Source organism: Myotis yumanensis, unplaced genomic scaffold (genome assembly GCF_028538775.1).
Source record: "Myotis yumanensis isolate MYYU_CA2020_CCGP unplaced genomic scaffold, mMyoYum1.0.hap1 SCAF_2, whole genome shotgun sequence".
NCBI lineage: Eukaryota > Metazoa > Chordata > Mammalia > Chiroptera > Vespertilionidae > Myotis > Myotis yumanensis.
Genome location: NW_027223753.1, coordinates 141,532,224 through 141,542,504, shown reverse-complemented (window position 1 = coordinate 141,542,504; position 10,281 = coordinate 141,532,224). Strand labels below are relative to the sequence as shown.

Here is a 10,281-nt window from a genome sequence, read left to right as displayed (position 1 = left end):
AATTCTTTTGTGGGTTTTAACCCTCCAAGATTTCCGGCACCTGCAGTGGTTCCACCCGCTCTAACCAGTTATCTTTGTTCCCGGGCTAGACTAACAGATGAGCAACTTCCCTACATCACCCCAACTTCACTGTACATGTGCCCATCTGCCACTTTGTTGGACCTCTTCCCTCAGTAACTACAGGGAATGGGCCAGTGGTTCCCTGGGGAGTGAAAAGTTGCAGGTTTCGAGCTCCTGGTGCTAACCACAGGATGTGTTCTTTCACTGACTGTACAGAAATAGGAGGCAGAGTAAACTTACCCCATATACACCTCAGCTCAGGCTCTTTGCCTGGTCTGTATTGTGAATGGGGAGACATTGAAAAAAAAAAAGTTGCAGCTTTCTGATGAAGCTGCCCAGATGACCATACTTATAATGTCTGGCATTCCCTTTGCTATCTTCCTATTATTAATAACTGATCAATTACAATGGTAAAAATTAGACACAGTTAAATAATTTTTTAACCTGGATTTAAAAAATTTTTATAACAATAAAAATATATAGGGTGTCCCTAAAAAATGTATACTCATTTTGAATAAATATAATAATTCCAATGTGTTAAACCTGAAAAGAAAGAAACATCAAGTCATCTATCAGCTGCTGAAGTGTGCATAATTTTGGGGGGACACCCTGTATATTTCTGAAGAAAAGTCAAGTCAAAGCTGAGGTCTGGCTTTTCAAACAAAAAACAGTGCTTCTTTAGAAATGACCTCAAAATTTGATTATAATATTTCTACACTTAATATATTTTAGTATTTTATATTTAATACTAGAGGCCTGGTGCACAAAAATTTGTGCACTCTTGCAGTCTGGGACACCACTGCTGAGGAGGCGGGAGAAGCTCCCACCACCACCGCTGTACTGGCAGCCATCAGCCTGGCTTGTGGCTGAGCAGAGCTCCTCCCATGTGGGAGCGCACTGGCCACCAGAGGGAAGCTCCTGTATTGAACGTCTGCCTCCTGGTGGTCAGTGTGTGTCACAGTGACCAGTCATTCCCATTCTTTCTGCTGTTAGTGTCAGTTTGCATATTACCCTTTTACTATATAGGATAGAGGCCTGGTGCACGGGTGGGGACCGGCTGGTTTGCCCTGAATGGTGTCCTGGATCAGGGTGGGGGTCCCGCTTGGGTGCCTGGCCAGCCTGGGTGAGGGGCTGATGGCTGTTTCCAAGCTGTCCAAACCTTCTTCAGGGTGGAGGTCCCCAGTGGGGTACCGGGCCAGCCTGGGTGAGTGGCTGAGGGCAGTTTTCAGGCTTCCCATACCTCCTTCGGGGTGGGGGTCCCCACTGGGGTGCCTGGCCCGCCTGGGTGAGGGGCTGATGGCTGTTTTCAGACTGACCAAGCCCCCTGGCAATGAAGCTCCCAGCCTTTCTTTTTTTTTCTTTTTTAATTCGCTCCAGCTCGGTGGCCATGGCAACTGGAAGCAGGTATCTGGGGTTTATTTACCTTCTATAATTGAAACTTTGTTGCCTTGAGAGGAGGCAGCAGCCACCAGGAAGCTTGGCTTCTTCCATCACAGGGGCAAGCAAGCCTCCTGCTCGCTCCAGCTCCATGGCCACGGCCTTCTGAAAGCAGGTATCTGGGTTTATTTACCTTTTATAATTCAAACTTTGTTGCTTTTGAGTGGAGTTCAGAGCCAGTGGCAAGCTGGCTTCCTCCATCACTGGAGCAAGCAAGCCTCCTGCTCGCTCCAGCTCTGTGGTTGCCAGCCGCCATCTTGGTTGGGTTAATTTGCATATAGTCGCTCTGATTGGCTGTTGGGCATGGCTTAAGGCATAGCAAAAGTATGGTCAATTTGTATGTTTGTCTATTATTAGGTAAGATTGTCATTTTGAAGGAGCTGGAGAGTCCCCAAGGGTGAGAGAAAAGTACAATGCTCCTTGATGAGTAGAGCATATCGGTGGCACTTTATTAAAGATAATTAAAAAGACAAAATTTTAGGCAATATAGTGAAAACCAAACTATACCTTCACTTTTATTTCAGAATGGCAATTCTCTATAAACACAATGGGCTTGAGAAACATTTTATAAATCTCCTCAATGCCTACAAAGAAACCTGATAATGCACAGAATGAATGACTAATCAGATAACTAGGCACATTCTGATATAGCCCAAGGTCCTTTAGTACCTCATACACACTGACTAGATTTTAATTGAAAATGTATTACAAAATCTAAAGTTTAAATCTATTTTTATGCTTTATTTGTAATAATTTTAAAGTTTTCAGTTGCAAAGAAAAGAGATTCAATGTTTGGATTAAATAAAATGTGCCATTTCTGGAAAAATTGCCATTTTCTTGTCTATTTTTTCTTGCTTTGTACATCTGTGCTTTTGTAAAATAAAGACTAGTTATCATGGTAACTGGAGAATCACATGTACTATTTCAGAGCTAAAGTACTCCTTGTTGGAGAAATATTATGTTCAGTATTTATTTGAATATGTATAATACTACATTCAAGAAGAGAAAATACTGTATAGTACCATTTCATAAAACTATACAGTATATTTTAACTGTTTTCCAATAAAAATATTATTGTAATTTAAGCAATATATTTAATATTAGCAATAAAAACCCTGATATAATAAAAAATAAATTAAAAGAGATAAAAATTTAACACTATAGATGAATCAGATGCCAACTGACTCTTTCAATAAGCAGTATAAATTGTTTTCCTAAATATATTTAAATTATAGTAAATAAAGATATTAAGGCACAATTATAAACTGAAAAAAAATAAGATAACAAAAATCCAGCTCTGGAAGTATCAGCATTTAGCATAAAATTGCTATTCATTTTACCAGAATTCTGTTGATAAAATAAAATTTAACTAAGTGAATTTGAAAGTTTAATTGGCTTTATTAAATGATTAATGGCAGCATCTCATCTATACAGGACATAAAGCTTAAAAAAAGGAAGGGTGATAAGGAAGTTATCAGCAAAAATAAGTGAAAGTTTATTGGGGGAAAGTAAGAGGTCAGGTAGCAATGGCTTCTCACTGGCAGATCCATGGCATTTCCGTCTGCTGGGCTTTTTGTTGGGGAAGAGGAATATCTTCCTTCCTTCTATTGAGTATTAAAGTAGTTATACTTCCTATTTGGGAGTGCAAGGTACATCTCTTCCTGTTGGGTTTTTATCTGATTTAACTGACTTTGAATTGATGGCATTTTCCTTTTGGTAATTGATGGTTTCCTACTTGTGGCAATTGACCTAGGAGGGATAGAGAGTGAGAGATCCCTCTATAGGCCTTTCTGACTCCCATTTCAGTTGAGGTTTCTTTTCTTAATTTTAACAATTCTATTACTCAAGGTGTTTTATGTGGAAAGTTAAACTAAGATTTAAAGGAGACAGTTATGGATTCAACTTAACCAAATTTCTAGCAGGAACAGAATAACTCTGGCTCTAGGGAGGGATGACTGAACCATGTCCAGAATGCCAAGAAGTTCTCCTATTCATCATATATATATATATATATATATATATATATATATATATATATATAATTTCAATTAAAGTTTCTCCTATTAATTTTTATCTTTTTGAATTATCTTTATTCTCCCCTACTTTTAAAATATATTTTAATTGATTTTAGAGAGCAGAAGGGAAAGGGAGAGAGAGATAGATACATTAATGATGAGAGAGATTTATTGATTGGCTGCTTCCTGCACGCCCCCTACTAGCGATCGAGCCTGCAACCAGGGCATGTGCCCTGACTGGAAATCAAACTACCGCCTCCTAGTTCATGGTTCAATGCTCTAACCACTGAGACAAACCAGCCAGGGCTATTCCTTCCTACTTCTGCCCTTAACAAACAAGGTATGCCATCCATATCTCAAGATTTTTACTCTCTTTACTTTCAAAATACAGTGAAAGTGTTAATTCCCCTTCTGAGGCAGGAGGAATTCTTGCAGGAACAGCCTAGGTATGGTATACTATTCTTAAATTATTTAATCATGATAAAAAGACTGGGGAATGAAACCAAAGGATAGAATGCCCATGCACCTAGGAGACTTGTAATGTGATGGACAGCGATGACCCTGAGCCCATTATGTAGGTAGTCTTATTAACCAGAAACTAAACACTGAGTTCATGTTCATCTTCCCAGAATTAAGCAATTCCCATTGTCCAAAAATATTGCTTACATAGCTAATATTTATTAAAATCTGTGTAGCTTTCATGCAAATTTTCTTTCTTTGCCAGGAATGATGGGTTCCCCTGCCTCCATCATTATTTCTTTAGGTTTGCTTCACTGTGCCTTAGGAGTGACTTGTAATGTCATTTTTTTTTCAAAATAAATGAATAATTGACGGGTTTTCCAAATAATTGGGTGTGTTGTGCTAGAAAACCATTGTAAGAAGGATATTCAAAGTCAGGAAATATATTCCAAACCTAAGGGGTTTTTCTTCTCATCCCCTGACTAACATCATTATAAATCAACAAGAACTGAAGTAACTGAATTAGAGAAAAGGTAAGAAAACCAGCCTATGTTGCTTATGAAGTAAAAGCTTTTTGCATGGTCTTTTTCTCCTCTTCTGCTTCGTTTTCGTCTTCCTTTTTCTCTACCCACCTCTGAGTGGCATATATCACACAAATCCTGGAAAATTATCCATAAGGCAAGGACTTTAACTCAAGACATACTTCATAGCTATAACCAAGATAATTTAAACAGTACCAACTAATGTTACTAAATAAGATTTATAAGTAAGATAATTATGTCTAAAAACTTTCTCACATAGTTGATAAATATAATTGCACAGATTACAATAGTTTTAACTGGACCAAGTATAATTTTCATATGAAAACTTTATTTATCACAAGTCAAACAATTAGGAATATAAATATTTACAAATCCTCTTCACTGGACAAGAATTTACAAAAACATCAACATCATGACTGTGATCAGCACCATAATGTATATGTATTGAGTGATTCTATCCCCAAGGCCATGCCAAGCACTTTCTATATATTATTAAATCCACAGCGAAATCCACAGGGGTAGATATTATGATTACTCAGCTAAGAAACCATTAAATATGTTAAATAAGTTGCATTAGAACATAGAATATCCTGAGTAATATCTGTATATGGAAGATGGGAATTATTTGATAGTAACTATGTGGGGAAAGGGGATAAATTCTAAATAGGTCCTCAACCAGTGTGAATGTAGGATGGCATATACAATTGCTTAATTCTGAACCCTCTGATTTCAATGATACCCAACTGAAAAATTGAAACAATATAGTTCATGAACTATTCTCTGCTATTTATAATACATACTGGTAAATATTTTTTAATTTAAATTTAATATTTACCAGCAGTAAATTTTATTGATATCTGTTAATAATACATTAATAATATATTAATGTCTATTAATGTTTCTTATAGTGGCCAGTGCCTCATACATCTGACTGTCCCTTTCCCCAATCTCATCTCCTTCTGGGCTGAAAAATATGTCATAGTTTGCAATTCATGTTGCCAAATTTTCTGTAAAAAAATTAAAATAAGAATAAGTATAAAATTAAATCCTTAACATAGAACATTCTAAATCAGGCCCCACAAAGTACGTGCTCTTATCAACTGTTTAGGCTGTGTAACAGTTATCTTTGTTATTTCATGACACTTATGTAGTTGTTTTTGTGAAAAAGCCTCAGAAATCATTTGTGTTCCATCAAATTTCCCAAAGCAGTTTTTATATAACATTAATTCAAAGCAATATTAAAAGCTGTCTTTAATATGCTCTCTCAGAGCCTTTAATATGTTAACTCACTATTAGTTGAAACAAATAAACAAATAAACATAAGATACTGAATTACACAGACTAAGTTAGCCAAAGATTTCACAAGCCTCACATATTTTCTCATGAGATCTCTTTCAGGACTGAATATATTTCTTAAATGTTTTTTTTTAAATATATTGTATTGATTTTTTACAGAGAGGAAGAGAGAGGACGAGGGATAGAGAGTTAGAAACATCGATTCAGCTGCCTCCTGCACACTCCCTACTGGGAATGTGCCCGCAACCAAGGTACATGCCCTTGCCTGGAATCGAACCTGGGACCCTTCAGTCCAAAGGCCGATGCTCTATCCACTGAGCCAAACCGGTTCAGGCTGATGATATTTCTTGAAAAATATTTTGGAAAATGTTGCTTTATGTATACCAGTGTGAATATGATTTCCCAAACAGATACTATGCGTTGAAATAATTGTGCCTTTGCTCATATGATTTCTCCATGTTTGGAATATTCTTCTGCTCTCCTGATTTTCCAATCTCACCTGCTGAATTTCTACTCATTCCTTAAGGCCAAGATCAAATATCACCTTTTCTATCAACTAGTGTTCCTTAACTTCCCTGGGACAAAAATAATATTTCGTACATTTCAAAGATGTCTGACTCTTATTTTTATAAAACTCTCATCAGATAAATGGTAGCTCATGAGGAGAAAGGAACATTTTTATCTGCCTTAATTGTGAGTATTTTTAATTTGCTAAGTAATAGGAAAGGTTTTTACACAGAGAATAATGTACCCGAGCACCAAACCAGTGGTTTGGAGTGAGAGCTCTGGCATCTAAGCATAGGAGAGATTGCGGCAGAGTCACTGGTTAGGAAATAAACACAGTCATCCATGTGAGAGCAATGTGGCCTGAATGAGTGCAGTTACAATAGGGATGGAAAACAACAGTAAAACATGATTGATAGATATCTGAGACAACTCATCGGTAGGCTGTAAAACTGGACAAAGGATCTGGGGCCACGGGAATGGGAGAAATTAAAGATGACTTTGACATCCCCTTGCTGGGTTTCTTTACATTTAGCAGTGCCAGGAAGTAAAAGTAATAATCTATTATTTTATAGCAGTACATACAGGAAAATAAAGCCTTTAAAAGTGATACAAGGAAAGGGACACATTTTGAATAGTACAGATTTGCAGTCCCGCATGTACTCAGAACAATGGTGAAGAACACCCGAAAGAAGAACACACCTTCTACAGGTTTTCTAGGAACAGCCGAGGGGCACTAATGCAAAAGTGGTGACTCTAGTCAAATCAGCGCTGTTCAAGGTTTTACTTTGAGTCAGTATATGTTGTTGGTTTTCTAATCAATGTTTTATATTTGTTCATATACATAGTCATAAAATAATAAACTTTCAGTAGTGAAATAAGACACTACTATTGCCTAGGGGCCCTAGGGTAATTAAAATATCTGGTCATTCACTTATTTACATGTAAAACATTCAGTTTAATTTAAAAATTTTTTAAAAATCATCCTATTTCCCTTCCTTAAGAAAGGGAAATAGTGTGTGCATGTGTCCTTCGGACCACAAAGGGGAAGGGATGCATCCTGCACCGACTGTCCCTGAACCCAGTTCTTCCCTGCAAGCAGACTATTTGGAATCTGCTGGCTATTGCCTGAAGTAAAATGCCCTTGGCCTACATACACATATGTATGGTGTGTTCAAGAAGCCAAGAGCATATACATTTAGAGCAGCATGACTGTGAACATGCTGAATATCTCCTTTCCTGCCTTGGCCGTGTCTAATGTGAGACATCACAGTATCTAAAAAATTGCAGTCAGCCTCACAGGAAAGCATCCTCTTACTGCTCACAGAAACACTGAGATGGTCCAAACAGAAAATTTCCTCTAATGAGTAGAACAACAACTTTCACTGCAATCTTGTTTAAAACATATAATGACTTCGGTTATAGATTAAAAAACAAAAAACAAAAAAAAAACAAAAAACGCATTTTGATAGGCATATTTATCTACCTAATCAAAAAGCAAACTTTAAAAGTATCTTCAAATGAAGTAATAATTAATATTGCCACTGTTTTCTCATATGGTCTCAATTTTTTAATTAAAAAACTCCCCTTTTTTTGCTCTCTGGATTATTATTTTTTACATATTTCTACCCATGACATGGCTAAGTATCTGTTGATTCCTAGAGCTGTTGTAATTAAATGTGGATGAAAATTTTTAGTAATAAAAATGAGAGAATATTTATTACTATTTCTAAAATTTTTAAGATTTTTTTGGGTTAAAAAAGAAAACAAAGGTTAAGTTGTATAGATAAGGGATTATCTAGATAATAAGTAATGTTTAGCAATTATTTATTGTATTTTATCAACAAGTAATTATAAAGCCTTGGTTCTCAAAACTGCCTGGTACTGGCACAAAAATGGACATATAGACCAATGGAATAGAACAGAGAACCCAGAAATAGACCTAAGCCATTATGCTCAATTAATATTTGACAAAGGAGGCTAGAGCATACAATCGAGTCAACACAGTCTCTTCAATAAATGGTGCTGGGAAAATTGGTCAGACACATGCAAAAAAATGAAACTAGACCAACAATTTACATCATACACAAAAATAAACTCAAAATGGTTAAAGGGCTTAAATGCAAGATGGGAAACCATAAAAATCTTAGAAGAATCCATAGGCAGCAAAATATCAGTCATATGTCATTGTAGCAATATCTTTACTGATACAGCTCCTAGGGCAATGGAAACTAAGGAGAAAATAAACAAATGAGACTACATCAAAATTAAAAGTTTCTGCACAGCAAAAGAAACCATCAATAAAACAATAAGAAAGCCCACTGCATGGGAGAACATATTTGCCAATGTTATCTCAGATAAGGGTTTAATCTCCAAAATTTACAGGGAACTCATACAACTTAACAAAAGGAAGATAAACAATTCAATCAAAAAATAGGTAAAGGACATAAATAGATACTTTTTGAAAGAGGACATACAGAAGGCCAAGAGATCTATGAAAACATGCTCAAAGTCATTAATCAACCAAAAGATGCAAATAAAAAAAAAATGAAATACAACCTCACACCTGTCAGAATGGTTATCATCAACAAATCAACAAACGACAAGTGCTGGAGAGGATGTGGAGAAAAAGGAACACTAGTGCACTGCTGGTGGGAATGCAGAGTGGTACAGCCACTGTGGAAAACAGTATGGAGTTTCTTCAAAGAACTAAAAATGGAACTCCCATTTGACCCAGTGATTCCACTTCTAGGAATATATCCCAAGAAACCAGAACCACCAATCAGAAAGGATACATGCACCCTTATGTTCATAGCAGCACAATTTACAATAGCTAAGATCTGGAAATAGCCTAAGTGCCCATCAGCAGATGAATGGGTTAGAAAACTATGGTACATATACACAATGGAATACTACTCTGCAGTAAAAAAAGAAGGAATTCTTACCATTTGCAACAGCATGGATGGAACTGGAGAGCATTAGGCTAAGTGAAATAAGCCAGTCAGAGAAAGATAAATGTTACATGATCTCACTCATTTGTGGAATATAATAAACAATATAAACTGATAAGCAAAAACAGATCCAGAGACAGAGAAGCATTGATTAGACTGTCAAAATTCAGAAGGAAAGTAGGGGAGGGTGGGGATCAGGGTGAAAGATCAACCAAAGGACTTGTATGCATGCATATAAACCTAACCAATGGACATTGACACCAGGGGAGTGAGGGCATGAGTCGGGCAGCGGGGGGTGGGGGGGACATGGGGAGGTAAGGACACATATGTAATACCTTAATCAATAAGAAAAAAAGAAAAAAGACAAATAAATTCAATGTACAATTTGTACATTAAATTTCTGAGGTCATTGAAAAGAAAACAAACAAACAAACAAACAAACAAAAAACACACCAAAAAACAACACACAAATAATCATAAAACAAGAGGAAATTGAATGCAGAGATCATTCTCCCATTACATGGAATAAGTAATTATCTAAAAAGAATCTCGTGAAGTTTCTTTGTACCTATGAGCCTTAATAGTGTAAAAGACCTAAACTTCTGGATACTCACTTTTTCCCTTAGAAAAATCATCTTTATGAGATTCCATGAATGAACCCAAAGGCCAAAGCTGACACATTTCTGGTAACAGACTAAAGTACAATGACCTCTTCATTTAGTTTTTAAATTAAAAAAGGAAAATAAAATTCTCTGGTTTTATTTAAAATATTGTGTTTCTAAATCTCCCCAAAACATGATCTTGTCATTATGAAGCTTCCAGTTTTAGACATAATGAATACTATCAAATTGGATCAAGAAATATTTATGTATCATTATATATACAATTAAATACTGTATTTAATTAATTGTATATATACAATTAAATACTCTTTACTTTCTTTTATTTCTTATATGTCTTTATGACTTTTGAGCATGGAAGTAAATTTGATCAAGTATTCATTTTGTTAAAACTCTA

The 10,281-nt window shown here is 36.0% G+C and overlaps 1 non-coding gene across 1 annotated transcript; it reads left to right on the top strand.

The window, feature by feature from the left end:
* The first annotated feature begins 228 nt into the window (after window positions 1-228).
* On the top strand, window positions 229-360 carry LOC139004720 (small nucleolar RNA SNORA51). Its single transcript, XR_011470555.1, has one exon. It is a non-coding gene; the product is annotated as a small nucleolar RNA SNORA51 (small nucleolar RNA).
* The last annotated feature ends 9,921 nt before the right edge of the window (window positions 361-10,281 follow it).